Source organism: Mustelus asterias, chromosome 6 (assembly GCF_964213995.1).
Source record: "Mustelus asterias chromosome 6, sMusAst1.hap1.1, whole genome shotgun sequence".
In the NCBI taxonomy this organism is placed as follows: Eukaryota; Metazoa; Chordata; class Chondrichthyes; order Carcharhiniformes; family Triakidae; genus Mustelus; species Mustelus asterias.
Window position 1 is genome coordinate 39,804,218 of NC_135806.1, and position 22,741 is coordinate 39,826,958.

Here is a 22,741-nt window from a genome sequence, read left to right on the forward strand (position 1 = left end):
CTGCACGTTTTGAACCCTGTCTGCTGATTTTGACTATCCAGTTGCCATGGATGGAGGTTCTAAAAATATCTCAAACCAGCGCTGATGCCCCCAGAAGAACAGATAAATATTCTATCTACTGCTTTAAACCACCTCAAGTCTGAAAGCAGTGGGGTGAAAGCAACAAACCAGCAAGTTCAGTCTGAAGCCAAATCAAAGTCACCAACCTTCAAGAGTTGTACATCACTTTAATTTTACTGGACCCTAAGTTACATAATTCATCCTCCCCTCTCTGTAATCTATTCGCTTGTGTGAACTTTGAATTTGTGTAAGTATATGTGAAAGGCAGAGCATATCCTTTGCTTAGACTGGGTTAAGTACAATTAAAAATCTCTTTTAAAAAAAAACTCAAGATAACCTGTCTATGTTTTTATGGACATAGCCCATAAAGAGTTAATCTCTCAGTATTGGCAAGTGCGTCCATTATTAAAAAACTGTTGTGGTCAAATGAGGAAAAGGAAGAGAGGGGAGCTATCCAACCCCTCCTCACCTGACTGTAACAAACTACTTTCTGAACCTGCTCTGTTATTTCAACAGTTTATACAAATATATTCCACATTCTTATTCTCCCTTTATGTTTTATTGCCGCGCCTCATTCTTTCTATCAATATGTATCACTTCACATTAGATTTCATCTGCCATCTGTCCACCCGTTCAACCAGCCTATATCCTCTTGAAGGTCATCACTATTTCCTCACAGTTCACAATGCTACCAAGTTTTGTGACATCCACAAATTTTGAAATTGTCCCCTACACACCCAAGTCAAGATCGAGAAGAGCATTTAGGATGCAACAGGCTCACATCTCTGTCTCTTACTATATCCAATCCAGATAGTGTGTGGTAGGAAACAACAGAGTTTGAACACATTGAGCACAAATGAAACCATTTGAAAATAGCATTCAAATAAATTCTCAGATTAGCATCTGTTGAAGTCCTCGCCAAAGAGAGTTAAGCAAAGCAAAATGAATGGCTTTGAAAGAAATGAGAAGGAAGAACAAGAGAGGCTTAAAGACCCAGAAGAGATAAATCTCTCGGGGTAAACAACATTTATCTTAGTAAGCTGAGAGTCTTTAGTCGGGAGCTTTGTGAGGCTTTGATACTCAAATCCGGGAGTCATTAGACTCTGGAAGATGCCAATAGACTGAAACCAGGCTAATGTGGTTTTCTTATTTTGAAAGTGGTGATGTAAGCAATACAGACCCAATTGCCCCTTCTATAACTTGGGTTATTGCAAGAATTGATGAATTCCCCAGACCTCAGAAAAAAATAGGATTTAGCTTTATAAGTCTTCTTGTTTTGTTGAGTTTATGATTAAATTCTTTTACCAGTTCTGCTCCTTTAAAGAAACAGTGGGGCACATTTAAGATTGGGGTTTTGGTGGTACTGGGGCAACCCATCGTATCCTATTTAATTGTTAAGAGTTTTACCTCAATTCCATGCACATGATTGGAATTAATTATCAAAATCGACAACTGGTTAGTTAACAGCTGTCCGTATGAATTCAGGAGGAGAAATCCTGCTGATTTCCCTACATCAGCAGGGCGGCACGGTAGCACAGTGGTTAGCACTGCTGCTTCACAGCTCCAGGGATCTGGGTTCGATTCCTGGCTTGGGTCACTGTCTGTGTGGAGTTTGCACATTCTCCTCGTGTTTGCGTGGGTTTCCTCCGGGTGCTCCGGTTTCCTCCCACAGTCCAAAGATGTGCGGGTTAGGTTGATTGGCCATGCTAAAAATTGCCCTTAGTGTCCTGAGATGCGTAGGTTGGAGAAATTGGGTGGGGGGATGTGGGAGTGGGGCCTGGGTGGGATTGTGGTCGGTGCAGACTCAATGGGCCGAATGGCCTCTTTCTGTGCTGTAGGGTTTCTATGATTCTATGATCTCATAAAGTGCCATCTTAACATCTCAACTATGCTATATAAGTTTATTTATTAATGCCACAAGTGGGCTTACATTAACACAGCAATGAAGTTACTGTGAAAATCCCCTAGTCGTCACACTCTGGCGCCTGTTCGGGTACACTGAGGGAGAATTTAGCATGGCCAGTGCACCTAACCACTACATCTTTCGGAATGTGGGAGGAAACCGGAGCACCCAGAGGAAATCCACACACACACCAGGAGAACATGCAGTCTCTGCACTGACAGTGACCCAAGCCATGAATTGAACCCAGGTCACTGGCGCTGTGAGGCAGCAGTGCTAACCACTGTGCCACCCTGTGCCACTGTATCGCCCTGTGCCACCATGCTGCATAAGTGTTATGCAATGATGTACCTGGATTGTTGAAAAGCATTTGGGGAAGTTCCACATGAAATGCTAATAGTTAAACCCGTGTTGTGATGATTCAAGATAATTTGTTAAAGTAGGTAAGGAATTGGCTGAAGAGTAGAAATGAATGATAACTTGTTGAAGGAGTTATGTTGGGATGGAGTGAAGTACTCAGCGGAATTGTCAAGGTTCAATGTTGGGATCACTTCCGTTGCCAGCTTACATCATTGAGTTGGATTCAGAAACTCAATGCAAATTAGTGACATTTGGAAATGATACCAATCTTGGAGGAAAAAGACAACAGTTCAACATCTCTTCCAAAACATGGCTCCTCTGACAATGTACTCTTAACAGGACTGCCAACCTAGAACCATAGACAAGTTATGGTGTAGAACGAGGCCATTCAGCCCAACCTGTCTGCGCCAGCCAAAAAAGAGAAAAAGAAACTAGCCACTCATTGAATCCCATTTTCCAGCATCTGCTGAGATTATGTCCTCAGCTCTCTGGTGTGGGGCTTATAGCCACAATTTCCTAACCCAACTACAAAAAAGCCACCAATGAACCAAGTTGACACTTCAGAAAGTAAATCGAGAATATTACACCAAGGAGTGAGAGGAGACCAGAGAGGCATAGCTATGTAGTAAAATCAAAATGTAACAACCATACAAAGATCACACCAGAATAGAGCAGCTTAAGAATTGGGGGGGGGGTGGGGGATTAGCTCAGTTGGCTGGATGGCTGGTTAGTGATGCAGAGTGAGACCAACACCATGGGCTTGATTCCCATGCCGGCTGAGGTTATACATAAAGGCTTGCTTTCTCAACGCTGTTCCTTGCCTGAGGTGCAGTGATCCTCAGGTTGAATCACCACCAGTCAGCTCTCCCCCTCTAAGAGGAGAGCGGCATATAGTCATCTGGGGCAGTGGTGACTTTACCTTTAATTTAAGAATCAATTAAATTCTGAAATGGGATATGGGAAGTTGGGTGGGTGAAGATCACCTTCCTCACCAGTAAATGTCTTTGATCTTGAGAGACATTAAGGATATGTTCAAATTGCTTAGTTTAAAAATGCCTCTTCAATGGGATTTTCTTTGCTCCTGGTAAATGCCGTCTCAAAATTGAAATTGTAATATCATCAATATAGCAGAGTTCTTTAATGACACTGTTTATTTCATTGTTTATCAATTTTATCACCAATGGTGACTACATTTTATCACCATTGGTGACTACACAAGGGGTCCTTGTGCATGAGATGCAAAAGCCCAGTCTGCAGGTACAACAGGTGATCAAGAAGGCAAATGGGATGTTGGCCTATATCGCGAGGGGGATAGAATATAAAAGCAGGGATGTCTTGATGCACCTGTACAGGGCATTGGTGAGGCCGCAGCTGGAATACTGTGTGCAGTATTGGTCCCCTTATATGAGGAAGGATATATTGGCATTGGAGGGAGTGCAGAGAAGGTTCACCAGGTTGATACCGGAGATGAGGGGTTTGGATTGTGAGGAGAGGCTGAGGAGATTGGGTTTGTACTCGTTGGAGTTTAGAAGGATGAGGGGGGATCTTATGGAGACTTATAAGATAATGCGGGGGCTGGATAGGGTGGAGGCGGAGAGATTCTTTCCACTTAGTAAGGAAGTTAAAACTAGAGGACACAGCCTCAAAATAAAGGGGGGTCGGTTTAAGACAGAGTTGAGGAGGAACTTCTTCTCCCAGAGGGTGGTGAATCTCTGGAATTCTCTGCCCACTGAGGTGGTGGAGGCTACCTCGCTGAATATGTTTAAAGCGCGGATGGATGGATTCCTGATCGGTAAGGGAATTAAGGGTTATGGGGATCAGGCGGGTAAGTGGTACTGATCCACGTCAGATCAGCCATGATCTTATTGAATGGCGGGGCAGGCTCGAGGGGCCAGATGGCCTACTCCTGCTCCTATTTCTTATGTTCTTATGTTCTTATTAAAATGGATTAATTAATTGCACACAAAAGGCTGAATGATTCTTAAAGAACAAAGTCAATCTGAATCGCAGGAATCCTGGTTTGATGAAAGCCTTCATTTGCCTTTATTGTTACTCCCGCATTCTCTGTTCTGTTGGATCCGGATATTCATCCCGGTTTCCCTGGAATAGCAGCAGAGCATCAGCAAAGTCACAGTCTAGAATGAAGGGAGTTATTGCCAGTGTACAATGTTGTTGAATCTACCTGTAGTACAGCCTTGCTGCTAGGTTGTAGGACACTCCTGCAGCTCTCACTTATTTTACTGTGCTCTAATGGCCACCAAACGCAGTGGGGGTTATTTTAACCTTTATTACTGGGACAGATAAAGGGTTGTATGTACAGGATGCTACTTTACATCCTGCCCAATTTCCTTCATTTTTCATGCCATCCTATGTTGGTGGTGCGAGGTGAGGTACATTGTGAGGAGGCTCATGTCAAGCAGAAACATCAGCATGGACCTGTAGACATGAAGGGCCTTTTCTGTGCTGTAGGTAATGTGTAAAACTGTGTATACAGCCAGTTGTAAAGAATCACTGAAGGAGGGGATCCATCACCACAACCTTCTCCGGGGAAGATGGAACGGGCTATAAATGTAGCCCCGCCCACATCCCAAGAACAGTTTTTTAATGGGGTGTTTGGGGGAACTTGTATATTATTTGATTGTTGAGTTTGCTGACATAACAGCAAGGACAACACATCTAAAATAACCCATTGGTTATGAAAAACCTTCTTATATTGAAGTTAGAAGTGCCATGTAAATGCAAATTCTTAACTTTCCTCAACAAAGGACTACTTTACATTAAAACAGCTTCTTGCTCATTTCCCCACCAGATTTAAATGATTCCCTCTCCTCTATACTGTCAACACACCTTCCTAAATAAAAATATTCTTCATTCCTCTGTCTCTGTAAAAGATGATGTGGAAATGCCGGCGTTGGACTGGGGTAAACACAGTAAGGAGTCTAACAACACCAGGTGAAAGTCCAACAGGTTTATTTGGTAGCAAACGCCACTAGCTTTCGGAGCGCTGCTCCTTCGTCAGATGGAGTGAAAATCTGCAGATTTCCACTCCATCTGACGAAGGAGCAGCGCTCCGAAAGCTAGTGGCATTTGCTACCAAATAAACCTGTTGGACTTTAACCTGGTGTTGTTAGACTCCTTACTGTAAAATACCACAGGAATGGATAACCTGGCATGTGGGGTGACTTAATTCTCCCCAGTAAGAATGAACTGGGACAATGTCCTTTACAATGGATTGAAGAGCGGGTAAGCTGGGCCTATGGGTTCAGTCATATCCTCCAGAGTGGTGGATACAACATTGTATATTAACATGAACATTCCATAAACAATAAACCAAACAACACAACATCGTGAAAGAAACAATAAAGGAAATGTCCCTAAATCCTCAGTGCTAGCCAACCATGTGACACGCCAGTACATTTAGCTCTCTGACACAGCTAATCTCAACAAAATAAAATGACACACTCATGAATAACATGAAACCAATGTGACAAGAGAAATTTATTTTTGAAAAACATCTTTGAGCCTCTCAGATCTTGTGTTAATGACAATGGTATCGGGCAGGTAAGTTGTGATGACCAGGAGGTTCTTTAGCTGAGTGTAGATGCAGCACTGTCAACTGGTGACAGGTTTAACCAACAAAAAGCTTTAAATTAAATTGCACATGTTTTCTGTGCATGCCGCCAGAAATTTGAATTTTAACTGGAAAATTATGGGAAATGGAAAACGAGGGTTGTGCAGTTACAGTTACAGCATGATGAACAGCATGCTATTGACAAAATCCTGGCTCCCGTCACCAACTCAACTCCCTAGTTATTCCATTTGCCTCTCTGACTATTGGATATTGCACCAAACTACTCACAACTCATCTTTTTTGACCCCAAAATGAGCTTCGAATGCCATTTCAGCTGCATCACCAAGAACCTCTAAATCCCCCTCCTTATTATCACCCATCTACTCTGCCCAAGTCAACCTATTGCTGAAACCTCACTCATAATTTTGTTACTTCCAGACTTCACTATTCCAATGGCTGCTCTAATCTGCCATCCTCTGAAAATTTGAGCACCTTCAATGCTCTGTTGCCCATTTCCCAAATCGCACTATCCCATTCATTCATCAACCCTCTGTTCATTGACCTGTACTAGCTCCACAACCAGCCTAAAATGTACAATTTCCACCCTTGTTTTCAACTTCTTGCACGGCCTCCCGACTCCCTGGGCTGAATTTTTAGGAAGATGGGGGGATCAATCCCCACCAGCTGGAGATCCAGTGGGGATCCAACAGGCCCGCTGCCATTTTATGCTCGAATGAGCATTGGTTGGCACCTTGTGGAGTTGTTGGCCAACAGCTCTCCAAGGCCCTTCCAGCAGCTGGAAGAGGCACTGCTGTGATGTGCCTGGTGTTAAGTGTTAGGACATGGAGGCGAGGTAGGTGGTAGACATCCAGCGAGAGTAGGGTAGGGGAAATTTGAAGTATCTGGGGATAGGCCAGTGGACAGGGTGGGTGGGGAGGGTTGGAAGGAGGTCCTTGATCTCAGCAGGAAGTTTCCTTGCCTATGCTTGACCTGATGCCATCCAGAGTCAATGTTGAGGACTCCCAGAGCAACTTCCTCTTGACTGTGTACCACTGTGCCACCACCTGTGCTGGACCAACCTACCCATGGGACAAAGAATATCCAGGGATGGATCGGGAACATTTCCTGTAAGGGATAATTCTGAGTATGGCAATGTCAGACTGTTGCTTGACTAATCTGTGGGGTAGCTCTCCCAATTTTGATAAGTCCCAGATATCAGTAAGAAGGGCTTTGCAAAGTCAACAGAACTGAGTTTGCTCTTATTATCTCAGCTCCCTAGTTCAAAGTAGTTTGATCTGTCTGGTTTCAATCCTTATTGACTCTCTAGTGGTTTGATATAAGTAACTGGCTTACCAGGCCATTTCAGAGGGCAGTTAAGAGTCAATCATGTTGCTGTAGGTCTGGAGTAACGTGTAGGCGACGCTAGGCCAGGCAGAGATGGCAGATTTCCTTTCCTAAAGTGTTTTTACAAAAACAATGGTTTCATGAACATCATTAGACTTCTAATTCCAGATTTTTTTTAATTGATTGAATTCAATTTCAATTTAGCCCCAGTGGGATTTGAATCCAGGTCCCCTGAACATTACTCTGGGTTTTTGGATTACTCTCTCAATGAGAATACCACTACATCACCAACTCCCTAAGAGTCCCCAAGTGTAATATATCCAGCATCATGGCAATGTTGCAATTTCTGTAGAGACCAATAACTTTTAAAAAGATATTTGAATTTCCAGTGACTGACTGAAGCACAATGAGATTCCAACACAAAAATCAACATTGACTAAACATTATATTTTAGGCATATGTACTCTGAATTACAGAAAAGTTTCCTCATGTGACAATCTCACTCCATTGCTCCACTGTACTCTGTTCTTTAAGTGCACACTGCATTCTCTCGGAACTTGTCCACAGCTATTTTTCACTCCTAATAGCTATCTTCTCTTCTTTCCCTTTCCCAGCAAGGGAACTTCGAATCCCAGAACTGACTTTCATTGTGAAGGTTACACTGGGGATTCCTGATCTCTAACCCAAGTGATGCGCAATTAATTCACTCGGGAGGCTGGATCGTACCCGGGAAATAAAGGCTTTTATTAGCAACAAGAATAGAGCATACTGCTTAACAATACAATCCCAGACTAAAGGGTCACTAGGAAGTGCAGTGACCTTTATACTCCTATAGGAAGGTGGAGCCAACCGGAGTGTACCACAGAACAATACCAACAGGTAGAACACCCCAACCCTAACCCCAACAGTAACAAGAGTAACATATGTACAAGTACCCATTGTGGTAACCATCTATGGTTCACCACACCAAGATAACTGGATCTCTCAAACTCCACTTAATCCTCTCAAACCCAATCTCTTCAATCTGAGCACCAGCTTCCACCAGCATTCTTTGTGATGAAAATTAGCCTCAGCATTTTCTCTGCTTTGTGTGGCTTCACTGGCTGCCTGCATTTTCCTGTTCTCTCTCTCAGATTCTTGCACTTTGACTTCTGTCTGTGATGTTCAGTGAGACTTTAGGAAACCCTAATACTACAATGGATTTCTTCCCTTCTCAAATCCATCTCCATGATAATGTATATCACATGACCCTTGTATCCAATTAGAAATGGTGATTAGCTATTCTCTAGACCCCCAACACCATTCTGTCTTGGAATTAAACAGGCAGTTTAAAGTATAACCATCTACAAAATCTGATATTCCAAACACCACCCTTTGAAACTTGAGGACTAATAGTCTTGCACCGTCAGTCTGGATTCTCCTGCTATTCTTGCGCTTTCTCAGCATCTCTTGTCCCCAAAGCAACCAAGCCACCAAGACTGGTTGTCGGGCAGAGTTCAGAGTAGGTTACATGATCATCTTTAATTAAGGAGACATTCCCAACATGTAACAATCTTCTAAACTTTGTTTTTTAACAGACACAAAAAATAAATATTTTGTCAGCTTATCCTCCAATGGGATGCCCCCATTTTACAAAATCTAAAACATTCAAGGGCATCAAGTTTCTATTTTTGCTGGAAGAGTATAAAGAATAAGGTCGTACCTTCTGGCTTCACACAAGATGCATTTGTTGCTATAAGTAATTCCATCAGTTCCACAGACTGGATCGTATTGGATGGTACATATTTCATACACCTGGCTTGATCGTCCACAGTTTGGCTGCAACATCAAATGGAACCAGTTGTGACTATTGAATACTCTGAAGCTAAATCATTCACCAATGGACAGTAAAAAGGGGTGTTCCAGTATTGATAGTGAAATGTAATTGCTCCAGAATTAGATACTGAAACATTAGCACTACAAGCTAGAGAGAGAAGCATAGGCATCACAAAATGGAGAAGGAGATAGGAGCAATCTCAAATGGAGAATGAAAATCAGAAACATACAATTGAGGATGAAACACAAATGTTCTAAAGCGGTGTGACGTTAATGTACCTTTAAGAAGGTTGTTTTAAAATCATGATCTCTGCAGCTCTCACAGCAAGAAGTTTAACAACACCAGGTTAAAGTCCAACAGGTTTATTTGGTAGCAAAAGCCACACAATTTGCTACCAAATAAACCTGTTGGACTTTAACCTGGTGTTGTTAAACTTCTTACTGTGTTTACCCCAGTCCAACGCCGGCATCTCCACATCATGGCTCTCACAGCTTCAGTGTTTCTCAGCTCACAGCCGTGGCTAATGTCATTTTGGCACTGGCTTGTCTGGAGATGTCCTTTTATTGCTACTTCAATAGCTTAAATGGGTTTGTTTATTTTAACTCTACATTGATCTTGCATTATGAAGAGGACGGTGTAGTCGTGTTTTTGGACAGCTTCTTTTTTCCTTTCGAGTGAGTGTAAGGTTTCATTTTGAGTTTGAGCTGCTGTTTAGTTGGGTTTTAGAAGGGACATTAAGCTGGAAGAAGCTGTCACTCTCTCTCTAGCTCCCTGGTTTTGGAAATTCTGCTGGTTATCTGAAAGCAAGGTTTAGCCTATCTGAAGGGAGGAATCTGCTGTTGGCGGCTTGCCGAGAGTCCCTGGTATTTTGGGAAGCTGTTCTGACTTTAAACTGTTCTGAGTCTATCCAGAGAACTGAAAACTTCATCCAAAGGACTCAATTCCAGCATCATGTGAGCATTAGTCTATGCTGTATTCAACCTGTTTGAAGGGTCTTCTTCATGGGATTGGTTTGATTGGGATAGCTCCTATATTCGTTAAGGGTTTATACATTATCGTGGTTGTTTTTGTGTTGTTTGTAATTGATGGAAGTTATTGCTAATATTTTTACCATACATGTCAACTATATTCTTAAATAAACTTTGTTGAACCTGGGTTCCTGGCGCTGTGAGGCAGATCGCTAAGCAATGTGCCACCCTGGGATCTTATTTTTTTAGATGTGTGTGCATAAAATCTAATCAGAATAAACATATATACATACTAAAACATGAATGCTTTAAATTTGAAGGTGAAATATACACTTCCTACCTCCATTCCTCTGTCAGTGTTTGCAACTGTAATGATCAAAATAGCGCGAAGAGAAATAGTTACTGCACTGGTTAATATCATCACTCATAAACACAACACATTTTCATCTTTAGCTGTATCTGAACAATAATATGATAAAATATTCCAAACAACATATTTAATCTGTCTTTCACTTTTACACTGATCGCTTGAATAAGAATTAATTTTAACCCAACATTTTGTTATTTTTTCTTGTTTACTGTCTGGCCAGGCGGCAGCTTCATCTCTTTGTTACTCTCTGAGCAACTGCTTTCATATAGAGAGAGCAGCTAGTGGATTGAATCCCCTTTTCCCCTTTATTCCCTACCTGCTCGTTTGTGCCCAGAGTTTTTCTTTTATTCATTCAAGGGAGGCGGGCGTCTCAGGGTAGGCAGCGTTTATTGCCCATCCCTAATTGTCCTTGGGAGGGTGATGGCAAGCTGCCTTCTTGAACCGCTGTAGTCCCTGTGGTGTAGGTACACCCACAATGTTAGGGAAGGAATTCCAAATTTTGACCCAGTGACAGTGAAGGAAAGATGATATATTTCCTAATCTGATTTTGATTTGATTTATTATTGTCACGTATATTAGTATGCAGTGAAAAGTATTGTTTCTTGCGCACTATACAGACAAACCAGACAGTACATGGAGAAGAAAAGGAGAGATTGCAGAATGTAGTGTTACAGTCATAGCTAGGGTGTAGAGAAAGATCAACTTAATGCGAGGTAGGTCCATTCAAAAGTCTGATGGCAGCAGGGAAGAAGCTGTTTTTGAATCAGTTGGTACGTGATTTCAGTCTTTTGTATCTTTTCCCCGATGGAAGAAGGTGGAAGAGAGTATGTCCGGGGTGCGTGGCATCCTTGATTATGCTGGTTGCTTTTCCGAGGCAGTGGGAAGTGTAGACAGTGTCAGTGGATGGGAGGCTGGTTTGAGTGATGGACTGGGCTTAATTCAAGACCCTTTGTAACTTCTTGTGGTCTTAGACAGAGCAGGAGCTATACCAAGCTGTGATATAACCAGAAAGAATGTTTTCTATGTTGCATCTGTAGAAGTTGGTGAGAGTTGTAGTGGACATGCCAAATTTCCTCACTCTCCTGAGAAAGTAAAGGCATCGGTGGGCTTTCTTAACTATAGCATCCGCATGGAGGGACCAGGACAGTTGTTGGTGAGTGGCTTGGAGGGGAACTTCCAGGTGGTGGTATTCCCAGGTATCTGCTTCTCTTGTCATTCTAGATGGTAGTGGCCGTGGGTTTGGAAGGTGCTGCTTAGGGAGCTTTGGTGAGTTCCTGCAGTGTATCTTATAGATGGTACACACTGCTGCCATTATGTATTCCTGGTAGAGGGAGTGGATGTTTGTGGATGTGGTGCTAATCAAGCAAGGCTGCTTTGTCGTGGATGGTGTCAAGCTTCTTGAGTGTTGTTAGAGCTGCACCCATCCAGGCAAGTGGAGAGTTTTCCATCACACTCCTGACTTGTGCCTTGTAGATGGTGGATAGACTTTGCGAGGTCAGGAAATGAGTTACTCGCCACAGGATTCCCAACCTCTGACCTGGTCTGGTAGCCACAGTATTTATATGGCTAGTCCCATTCAGTTTCTGGTCAGTGGCAACCCCAAATATTAAGCGTGGGAGATTCAATGATGGTAATGCCATTAAATGTCGAGAGGCGATAGTAGATTCCCTATTGTTGCAGATTGTCATTGCCTGGCACTTGTGTGGCATGAATGTTACTTACCATTTGTCAGCCCAAGTCTGAATATTGTCCATAGGTGGAATCTTACCAGAAAATGGCAAAGTGTCAGGATCTGACTGAAAACCAGTGTGTTTCTCTCCAGAGAAATAGGCAGCTTTTTCCTCCAGATCTTATGGCACTTCGTCAAAAAGGGGTGTGTGTGTGTGTGTGTGGCGGGGGGGGGGGGGGGGGGTGTGTGTGTGTGTGTGTGTGTGTGTGTGTGTGTGTGTGTGTGGCGGGGTGGGGGTGGTGCGGAGGGAAGGCAACTGTTTTCACGCCATCATTTTGAGGAGCAGGGCCTCAAATGCCCCCGTCAGACCAAGAAATAACCTACTCACCCTCCCACAATGTCTCACTCCACCGCCACCCCCCCCGCCCCCCAAAACTGTCATCACCAGCATCTCCACTCTCCCCACCCCCTCATCACCAGCATCTCCACTCTCCCCACCCCCTCATCACCAGCATCTCCACTCTCCCCACCCCCCCATCACCAGCATCTCTCTTCCAACCCTTCTCCCCTTCACTGGCATAAAAATAAATGAGTCACCGTACGTGAGGCTCTCCATAGGGCCAAACCTTGACACTGCCCCCTGACATAGGTTGGCACTCCAGGCTGGTACTGTGCCACAAACCAACCTGTGCTATGGGTCAGTGGCAAGGGGCATTGCTAGGGCTACTGCCTGGCCATGTCCCTCTGCCCCGGGGGCTATACTCACCTTTGCGTCCACAGGAGGAAATGCGGGTTAAAATTGGCCTCTATATCTTGTTGCCTTTGGACATGGGTTGCTTCAGTATCTGAGGCGTCACAAATGGTACTGAATATTGTGTAATCATCAGTGAACATCTCCACTTCTATCTTATGATGGAAGAAAGGCCATTGGTGAAGAAGCTGGAGCTGGGTGAGCCTGGGGCACTATCATGAGGAACTCCTGCAGAGATGTCCTTGAGCTGAGATGATTGACCCTCAACAACCACAACCATCTTCCTATATACCAGGTATGACTCCAATCAGCAGAGAGTTTGCCCCTGATACCCATTGATTCCAGTTTTGCTAGGGCTCCTTGATGCCACACTCGGTCGAATGCTGCCTTGATGTCAAGGGCTATCACTCTCACCTCACCTCTGGAATTCAGCTCTTTTTGTTTGAATCGAAGCTGTAATGAGGTCAGGAGCTGAGCGACCCTGACAGAACCCAAACTGGACGTCACCGAGTAGGTTATTGCTGAGTAAGTGCCGCTCAGTTGCACTGTTGATGACCCCGTCCATCACTTTATTGATGATCAAGAGTAGACTGATTGGGCAGTAATTGGCGGGTTGGATTTGCCCTGTTTCTTGAGAACAGTACATACCTGGGCAATACCCACATTGCTGGGTAGACGCCAGTGTTGTAGCTGTACTGGAACAGCTTGGCTAGGAGTGCGGCAAGTTCTGGAGTCTTCAGGACTATTGCCGGAATATTGTCAGGGCTCATAGATTTTGCAATATCCAGTGCCTCCAGCCGTTTCTTGAATCACCCTACAGTGCAGAAGGAGGCCATTTGGTCCATCAAGTCCGCACCGACAACAATCCCACCCAGATCCTATTCCCATAACCCCAAGTACTTCTCCTGCTAATCCCACTGACGTTAAAGGGCAATATAGATGGCCAATCAACCTAACCTGCACATCTTTGGGCTGCGGGAGGAAACCGGAGCACCTGGAGGAAACGCACACAGATACGGGGAGAAAATGCAAACTCCACATAGACAGTTACCATCTAAGGCCAGAATTGAACCTGGGTCTCTGGCACTGTGAGACAGCAGTACTAACTATTGTGCCACCGTGCTGCCCATAATATCAGAGTTAATCAAGTTGGATGAATTCTGGCATCTGTGATGATTGGGGACACTGGAGGAGACGAGGATGGGTCATCCACACGACACTTCTAGCTGAAGTGGGGCAGCATGGTGGCACAGTGGTTAGCACTGCTGCCTCACAGCGCCAGAGACCCGGGTTCAAATCCCGGCTTGGGTCACTGTCTGTGTGGAGTCTGCACGTTCAAGGTCTGAAGGTGGATAAATCACCTGGACCAGATGGACTGCACCTCAGGATTCTAAAAGAGATAGCTGAGGAAATTATGGAGACATTGATGGTGATCTTTCAGGAATCACTGGAGGCTGGGAGGGTCCCAGAGGACTGGAAAGTAGCTAATGTAAAACCGCTGTTCAAGAAGGGAGAGAGGCAGCAGACGGAAAATTATAGGCTGGCTAGCCTGACTTCGGTCATTGCCAAGATTTTAGAGTCCATTATTAAAGATGAGATCGCAGAGTACTTGTAAGTGCATGATAAAATAGGACTGAGTCAGCACGGCTTTGTCAAGAGGAGATCATGTCTGACAAATCTGTTAGAGTTCTTTGAAGAGGTAACAAGGAAGTCAGATAAAGGAGAACCAATGGACGTGATTTATTTAGATTTCCAAAAGGCCTTTGACAAGATGCCGCACAGGAGACTGTTATATAAGTTAAGATCCCATGGTGTTAAGGGTAAGATCCTGGCATGGATAGAGGATTGGCTGACTGGCAGAAGAGAGTGGGGATAAAGGGTTTTTTTTCAGGATGGCAGCCGGTGATTAATGGTGTGCCTTGGGGTCGGTGCTGGGACCACAACTTTTCACAATATACATTAACGATTTGGAGGAAAGAACCGAAGGCACTGTTGCTAAGTTTGCAGATGATACAAAGATATGTAGAGGGACAGGTAGTATTGAGGAAACAGGGAATCTGCAGAAGGACTTGGACAGGTTAGGAGAGTGGGCAAAGAAGTGGCAGATGGAATACAATGTGGAAAAAAGTGAGGTTATGCACTTTTGAAGGAGGAATGGGGACATAGACTATTTTCTAAATGGGAAATGCTTAGGAAATCAGAAACACATAAGGACTTGGGAATCATTGTTCAAGATTCTCTTAAGGTTAACGTGCAGCTCCAGTCGGCAGTTAGGAAGGCAAATGCAATGTTAGCATACATGTCGAGAGGGCTAGAATACAAGAACAGGGATATACTTCTGAGGCTGTATAAGGCTCTGGCCAGACCCCATTTGGAGTATTGTGAGCAGTTTTGGGCCCCATATCTAAGGAAGGATGAGCTGGTCTTGGAAAGGGCCCAGAGGAGGTTCACAAGAATGATCCCTGGAATTAAGAGCTTGTTGTATGAGGAACGGTTGAGGATTCTGGGTCTGTACTCATTGGAGTTTAGAAGGATGAGGGGTGACCTTATTGAAACTTACAGGATACTGCGAAGCTGTATAGAATGAACATGGAGAGGATGTTTCCATTAGTAGGAAAAACTAGAACCAGGGGGCACAACCTCAGGCTAAAGGGATGATCCTTTAAAACAGAGATGAGGAGGAATTTCTTCAGCCAGAGAGTGGTAAATCTGTGGAACCCTTTGTCACAAAAGGCTGTGGAGGCCAGGTTATTGAGTGTCTTTAAGACAGAGAGAGATAGGTTCTTGATTAATAAAGGGATCAGGGGTTACAGGGAAAAGGCAGGAGAATGGGGATGAGAAAAATATCAGCCATGATTGAATGGAGCAGACCCGATGGACCGAGTGGCCTAATTCTGCTCCTATATCTTATGGTCTCCCCATGTCTGTGTTGGTTTCCTCTGGGTGCCCCGGTTTCCTCCCACACTCCGAAGATGTGTAGGTTGGTTTGATTGGCCATGCTAAATTGCCCCTTAGTGTCAGGGGGACTAGCAGGGTAAATATGTGCGATTATGGGGGTAGGGGCTGGGTGGGATTGTGGTCAGTGCAGACTCAATGGGCCGAATGGCCTCCTTCTGCACTGTAGAGATTCTATGATTCCATGAAGATTATAGCAAATGCTTCAACCTTATCTTTTGCACTGATGTGCTGGGCTCCTCCATTATTGAGGATAGGGATATTTGTGGAGCCTCCTCCTCCTGTGATTGGTTTAATTGTCCACCACCATTCATGACTGGATGTGGCAGGACTGCAGAGCTTAGATCTGATCCGTTGGTTGTGGAATTTATTATCTCTATCACTTGCTACTTAAGCTGTTTGGCACTCAAATAGTCATGGGTTGTATCTTCACCAGGTTGGCACCTCATTTTTAGGCAAGCCTGGTGTTCCTCCTGGAATGCACTCCTGTCCTCTCCATTGAGACTACAGGAGTGCATTCCAGGAGGAACACCAGGCATGCCTAAAAAATGAGGTGTCAACCTGGTGAAGCTACAAGCCTCTGGAATAGGACTTCAAGACTTCAAGACACACATCGAGTCATAGAGTCACACAGGTTTACAGCATGGAAACAGGCCCTTTGGCCCAACTTGTCCATGCTGCCCTTTTTTTTTAAAACCCCTAAGCTAATCCCAATTGCCCGCATTTGGCCCATATCCCTCTATACCCATCGTGCCCATGTAACTGTCTAAATGCTTTTTAAAAGATAAAATTGTACCTGCCTCTAGTACTACCTCTGGCAGCTTGTTCCAGACACTCACCACCCTCTGTGTGAAAAAATTGCCCCTCTGGACACATGTTATAACTCAGAGATTACAGAGAACTATCACCAAGGCATGATTACTTAAATGCACTATTTCACACGACAGCAATAAATGGAGATCCTGTCAACCAAAACAGGTGATTATAAATTGAGCACTGCTGTCTGTGCACTAAAACAGGGATACACTTATGATGCCAATTACACAACCTTTGGACTGTGACCTTACTCTGGTGCTGTGCAGTCTGTGGTGACCGTGCAAGTGGTGACTATTGCTGATCATTGGGGAGGAAACAAGATCAAAAACTACAGAAGAAAACTTTAAAAATAAACCCATGAAAATCAGTAAGCTTGAAAAGAAAAGAGGGAGAAATGATAAGGAGGGAAATAATGGAGTAAATATGCATCAAAGTTCTCAGAGCAAAAGAAAAGTCAGGAAAAGAAACACAATTTAGGAAAAGGTGAAAAGATGGATGTTTAACATCCTCTGAAGGTGAAGTAAATGGAAAGGTAAGAGAACAAGATCAACGATTAATAATATTGAACAGCAAGGCTTTTCTTTCAAAGGCTTCAAAGTCACCATTCTGTTTCTGCCTTTGAACAGTAGAAAATCTGTAGAGGATGAACAGAGCTTGTAGCATGGAATCACACAGAGAACGCTAGCTCTGTAATGAAGGAGCACTCCCCTCTCAGGTTAAGCATTGTTCGTGTTGAAGGTCAGTGACCCGCTTTCAGCTCATTATCATGCTGATATTTGTTCGAGAATTCCATGCACAGGTTACAGGCCCTGAGCTTGAATGCTGAAGAGCCTGATATTGATCTTCAGGCCACATTTCAGTGGAAACAGAATCATTCATGAAGATCAAGTTGCTGCCGGATCCGTTGCCCCTGCATCTGAATGCGAAAGGCTGGGCGACTGGGCCTTGGGGTGTGGATTGGGGCAATTGGCAATTTGGGGCGAGGGGTGGAGGGGGGTGGTGGCTGACAGTGGTCGATGGAGGGAGGGCAGGTGGCTGGCAGTGGCTGGATCAGGGGGATGATGGTAACAGTGGTCAGTGGAGGGGGGTGGCTAGCAGTGGTCATTGGAGAGGGAGTGCGGGGGGTGTGGCTAGCAGTGGTCAGTGCAGGGGGGGTGGGTGATGAGAGAGGTGGTGGCTGGCAGTGGTCAGTGGCCAGGGGGTGGTGGCTGGCAGTGGCCGGATCTGGGGGGGTAATGGTAACAGTGGTCATTGGAGGGGGGATGATCATTAGCAGTGATCGGTGGAGGGGGGAATTGGTGGGGTGGTCTCTAGCAGTGGTTGGTGGAGGGGGGTGGGGGGGTTGGTCACTAACAGTGGTCGGTGAGGGGGGGGGGGGTGATTTCTATCTGGCAGCTAAGCTGCCCACATTCTTGTAACGTGGGTTTCTGGAGTATTTCTGCATTCAGCCACATATCAGGGCCGTCCTGCTGATTAGTGCCACATTGCGTTAAGTTCAAAGTGTTGTGAGCAATGTGTTGGAGAATAAAAATATTGAACACGGACCTTACAAATTACACAGGGCCCTAATTTAAATAACAAGTTCCATTATTAGCAGAATCAAGGCGCATATTCCTGACGCAACCACACCTCCTTTATACCAATATGGTGGGAGGCGCACTTCTGGCCTGTAATGACGATACTCTTCCCACCCGGGAAGGTTAAGAGGCCTGAAAAACAAAGCATGGCCAAATTTCTCGGCATTGATATATTTTAGGGAATTGAAGGAAGGGTCATCAGTCTCTTCCTTCAATATCTACCGAGAACATCCCAAATTAGAATTCATTAACAGTGCAGCTAAGAAGTACTTACACTACTGCAAGCCTGCTTGTTGGAACTGGCCTCATTTGGAGCATACACAATGAATATGGGGAGGGTGTGAATCCATTTCATTATGCTGTTGAGAATTTTTTACTAAACATACCGGGGTGACACCCCTTCTTGGCGTGGGCTACAGTGGGTGGTTCAGAAGGATGAAGACCATTCACAACACTCAGCTCAGTTAGAGCCAGTCACCATTCAAAGCTGGGAGTCAGACTCTTCACCAATCAACAGTGGGAAATGAAATGTTCTGTGAACAAGTGTAGCAGCATCGCAGATACATTTTAAAAACAACACGTGTTGATGAAGCTGAGATCGAAAGCAACCAGAACAGTTAATCCCTCACTGACACTTCAAGTCTTAATCAATTGCTGATCAGATGATATAAAGCACCAACTGAACGTGTTGACTCCAGTTCTTATTGAACTCAGAAACAAAATGGTAATGAATAAATATGAGCGTGAGAAGGAAATTCTTAAGAGGAACTTACCCACTGTAGAGAACAAGAACGGTGAGAGTAGAGCAAAAGCTGAGGATAGTTTCATTCTCGTGCAGTGGAAGCGTTGGGTCAGTAACTGTGCAGTCACCCACTTGTACTAACACTTGTCTCAGAGAATGGAGCTGGTTTAAATATAAAGGGAGGGCTGTTCACTGACTCACTGAGCAATGTGAAATGTACAGCTGCCTAACGTTTACACAAATCCAGCTGGACTTGGGGCTGGGCTGGAGCAAGGGCTGCCTCTGGTATAGAGAGTGGGGGTGTAAGGGAAGGATTGGGGAGTGTGATTGCCTCCAGTTAACAGGGCCATGTGATGCTTACAGATCTTACCAAGGGCCCATGTGTCCCTGATGCTATTTTTAACATTTTTCTGAGCGTGTCCAAACAGTCATGTACACCTCAGTGCCTCCCTCTCAGCTCCACACAGGATGCAAATACTTTCTCTGCCATTGTCTTGGAAACCAATCTGAGAGGCCAACTATCACCGGGCTTGTCGTGCGAGGCTGCAACCTGTCGATCGATTTGCCAGGAGCTTAACATGACAGCAGTAGACCCTAACATGACCCCAACATGACTGCTGCATGGTAATAGCAGGACAAGGCGCTTAAGAGTGGGAATTAATTGCCTGGTTAAAGGCCTCAATTGGCCCACAGGCAGACAGGGAGCCAAGTACTAACCCCCAGCACCCCCCATCACAGCGGCTGGTATCATTGTGGTGGAAGCAGAAGCTGGCTTTATGCCACCCACCCCCCCCCCCCCCCCCCCACCACCACCCTCCCCCCCCCCCCCCCCCTCCTCTCCCCTCCCCGCCCCTCATACTGGTAGTGGAACATACTTCCTCAAGTGTGAGGCCACATTTTGCAGCACATTAGGAATGAAGGGAAGATATACGACATCTCAGAAAATCATCACGTATATTCAAAATGACTGGAATTACTTCAAGAGATAATTGCAACTTCAAACGATAAACTGAAATTTCGCCTTGCGAAATTTCACAGTTCACAGAATTTTCACAGTTTCTTCCGATCAGTGTAAATAATGTAAATAATCCACTCCCTTTATTGAATCCATAGCTGGGAATGCCCAGGTTTAGGTTCAGCTCTGAAGAAAAAGAATCAGGGTCCATCTCCCTCAATCTCGTCCATTCTTGGAGCATGACTTTAAAGGTTGGGGACTGGTTCTGGTCGTTAGCCCACACCCTGTTTCTACATGGTCGGCTTCAGTACAGTGATAGGCGATCTTCATGGAATCGGACCAGCTTTTCGAAGAGTTGTGATTCATGGTACCTCAAAGTCTACATTCTGAAATGTTCTCCTCACCAACCAGCTCCCCCCTCCCCGCCCCACCCCCCATATCAATTTATGTCCCAAACAACCCCTACGAACCCTCATGCTCCATGCCAATGATGCCTTTCAAACAATCCCATGACCTCTCATGCTTCGCATGCCAATGTATGTCCACCAAACAATCATTTTGGTCCCTCATTCCCCCATACTAAGCACATCCATACCCATTCACCCACAATACACTGCATAGAAGCAAAGAACACTATGGTGACAGTAGGGTATATAAATAAAATATGTTAAAACAAAGGGGCGGCACAGTAGCACAATGGTTAGCATTGCTGCCTCACAGCTCCAGGGACCTGGGTTCGATTCCCGGCTTGGGTCACTGTCTGTGTGGAGTTTGCACATTCTCCTCGTGTCTGCGTGGGTTTCCTCTGGGTGTTCCGGTTTCCTCCCACAGTCCAAAGATGTGCGGGTTAGGTTGATTGGCCATGCTAAAATTGCACCTTAGTGTCCTGAGATGTGTAGGTTAGAGGGATTAGCGGGTAAATATGTAGGGATATGGGGGTGGGGCCTGGGTGGGATTGTGGTCAGTGCAGACTCGAAGGGCCCAATAGCCTCTTTCTGCACTGTAGGGTTTCTATGACTCTATGATCCATTCATTGATAACTTTTCACTCTCTTAAAAAAACTTTTTTTACTGCAGCCAATAAAAGTGTTGATAATTCAGACCCTTTAATGTATGAATAGCTGAAACAGCAAGCACTGGAACCATTTTTATTTTGTGGAAATAAACATTGTGACATTGACAGCATAGATCAGAGAAACAGAGTTGTTCACCAAGCAATGTTTTCCCTGGAGCTCAGGAATTTTAATAGGCTAATGGACCTCTGGTTTTCAGCCAAGTCTCACTGAGAAGCCAGAAATCCATTGGAGTCCATTGGAGTACTAAACGTGTGGCGAAGTATTTTCACGATTAGCAATTCTAAGGGGCACTGGTCCTACCGGGCTTTCATACCTTAATCGCAGTCTGCAGCTCTTTCAGGATCTAATGCCATGGCAAACATAACTCACAAATGTCGCACCCATAATAAACATAAAGTAAAATTCTCTTTTATATTACTCATGATATCAAATGACACCCAAACTGCTTCCCTTATTAAAGTCAGTTTGCTGTAAATGTGTAATGGAGAAGATGAGGCAATTCCAAGGTCTGGTTAATCTTATATAGATCCATCAGTGTATACTGGGTGTATTGGTCATTTCAGATGTATCTCTACAGGTATACGTTAAGACAACAGCTAACTGAAGCATGGATTCCTTACCAATCTTTCAACATGTCAACCGTGGCTCAGTAACACAAGTCCTGCCTCTCACTCAAAGTTTCCGCCACCTGAAGTTGTCTCCCAGGAGTAATAAATCCTAAAATTTAGGGAATTTAGGGAACACAGGGAATCACTCTGCCCTTTAAATCAACTAATTTTCTGAAGGATTCCACGCCTGTTTCCCTTCTAACCCATCATTTTTGATGTGAGTAAATGGAGTGATTCCTAGCTGTCTTACCATAATGAACATTGACAGATATGATTTCTTATTTTCCACTTTGTTAAGCTGAAAGGCAGCAATAAGATAGAAAGCCCCAGATTTTCACTCCCAATGTGGGTGCACAGAGTAGGGAAAATGTCCGATTCTGCAAACCTGACAGAGGTAAGAAGTTCTCCAGATGTTTGGAGACAGTAGGAATCAGACCACGTGAATGGCAATGTGAATGGTCAGACTTGCTGCTTTAATACTAATAAAGGAAAGAATAAATCAAAAAACAGCCCTCACCCCTCACACCCCACACACTCCCTAAGCCCCATCCATGCCATTTCATGTCATCTCCATAGCCCCTCAAACCCTCTATGCCAACATATAAACCTCTACCCACCCCTCTGGCCCCCATAACTTCCATGCAACCTACATCCCTCTACCCACCCCATAAGCCTTTATAGGCCCTATGCCAACTTAGTGCCAACTAATACCAGCACATGCCATCACTCACCACCCTTTGCCCTTAAGCTTTCATTGCCAACTTACCCAGTCTACCTATGGGTAGACTTCAAAAGCCATAGTGAGGTTAAACAAATAAAGTTCTAAGCGTCTACTGATGACGTCACTGTTTTTTTTAAGAATTCATGATTAAAAATCCATTCACTTAGCTTAAGTTCCCTCAACTAATTAATCCCCTATAATAAACAAGCAATGTTTTAAGTATTTAACCCATATAATAATAAACACTTGTATTCATAACCCCATATCAAAAAACTATAACCAATTGGAGCTCTCAGTCAAACTGTGAACTGACAGACACCCCTCTGTGATAATGATAGATTGTGAAATCAGTCATGCAGCACAAATCCTATAATGTTCGCCTTCAGTTTAATGTCAACAAACAAAGTTAAATAGCAAGCACTGATTCTTTTAAACTACAGGTTCTTTTAGATTTAAAGGAGGGAGATTTAAACACCATAACAG